This window comes from Arachis duranensis, chromosome 10 (assembly GCF_000817695.3).
Source record: "Arachis duranensis cultivar V14167 chromosome 10, aradu.V14167.gnm2.J7QH, whole genome shotgun sequence".
NCBI classification, from domain to species: Eukaryota; Viridiplantae; Streptophyta; class Magnoliopsida; order Fabales; family Fabaceae; genus Arachis; species Arachis duranensis.
Genome location: NC_029781.3, coordinates 36,229,696 through 36,231,511, shown reverse-complemented (window position 1 = coordinate 36,231,511; position 1,816 = coordinate 36,229,696).

Below are 1,816 nucleotides of genomic sequence, written 5' to 3'. Positions count from 1 at the left end.
ATGAAAGAGAAGAAAACAAGAAAAGAAAGAGGAATCCTCTATGTCACAGTATAGAGATTCCTTTATGTTAGTAGAAGGAGAAAGGGGTAGAAGAATCCAAATACAAGGGATATAAGAAATTCGGATTCTTTAGATGAAGAGAGGTGAAAAGAAGTGTTAGTAGATAAATAATTAAATAGAAGAAGAAAAGAGAGGGGAGATTTCAAAAACAATTTTGAAAAAGGGGTTAGTAATTTTCGAAAATTAGAGATAAAATGTAATTAAAATTAAAACATGAAACAATTAGTTAATTAAAAAGAATTTTTGAAAAAGGGGTGAGATATTTTTGAAAATTAGAGAGGGAAAAGTAGTTAGGTGGTTTTGAAAAAGATAAGAAACAAACAACAAGTTAGTTAGTTGATTGAAAAAGATTTGAAATAAAATTTTAAAAAGATAAGAAGATAAGAAGTTAGATAAGATATTTTTAAATCAAATTTTTTGAAAAAGATAAGGGTTTTGAAAAAGATAAGATAAAAGATAAAAAGATATATTTGAAAAAGATATTTTGAAAAAGATTTAATTTTTAAAATGACTTAACTAACAAGAAACTACAAGATAAGATTCTAGAATTTAAAGATTGAACCTTTTCTTAGCAAGAAAGTAACAAACTTCAAATTTTTGAACCAATCACATTAATTGTTAGCTAATTTTCGAAAATTTGATGTAAAGATAAGGAAAAGATTTTGAAAAATAATTTTTTAAAATTTTCAAAAATAAAAAAAATGGAAAAGATATGATTTTTGAAAAAGATTTTGAAAAGATAAGATTTTTAAAATTGAAATTTTGACTTGACTTGTAAGAAACAACTAATTTTAAAATTTTTTGACTAAGTCAACTCAAAATTTCGAAAATTTGGAGGAAAATAAGGAAAAGATATTTTTTTGATTTTTGAATTTTTAAAGAAAAACACAAAAATGACCCAAAACATGAAAATTTTGGATCAAGACACAAGATGCATGCAAGAACACTATGAATGTCAAGATGAACACCAAGAACACTTTAAAGATCATGATGAACATCAAGAACATAATTTTGAAAATTTTTGATGAGCAAAGAAAACATGCAAGACACCAAACTTAGAAATCTTTAATGCATGGAAAATATGAATGCAAAAGTGCACATGAAAAACAACAAACAACACAAAACAAGAAATCATCAAGATCAATCAAGAAGACTTGTCAAGAACAACTTGAAGATCATGAAGAACACTATGAATGCATGGAATTTTCGAAAATAATGCATAATTTTTTTTTAAAAACATGCAATTGACACCAAACTTAAAAATTGACTCAAGACTCAAACAAGAAACACAAAATATTTTTGATTTTTATGATTTTATGAATTTTTTTTTTCGAAAACATTTTTGGAAAAACGAAAAAGAAAAGAAATTTTTTTTGAAAATGTTTTTGAAAAGAAAATTACCTAATCTGAGCAACAAGATGAACCGTCAATTGTCCATACTCGAACAATCCCCGGCAACGGCGCCAAAAACTTGGTGGACGAAATTGTGATTTATACTTTCACACAAATCGTAGAGAAGCTCACAACTCCGTTCAACTTAACCAGCAAGTGTACTGGGTCATCCAAGTAATACCTTACGTGAGTAAGGGTCGATCCCACAGAGATTGTTGGTATGAAGCAAGCTATGGTCACCTTGTAAATCTCAGTTAGGCAGATTAAATTGGTTTATGGGTTTTTGAAAATAGAAATAAGAAAATAAATAATAAAAGGGATAGAATACTCATGCAGATTCATTGGTGGGAATTTCAGATAAGCG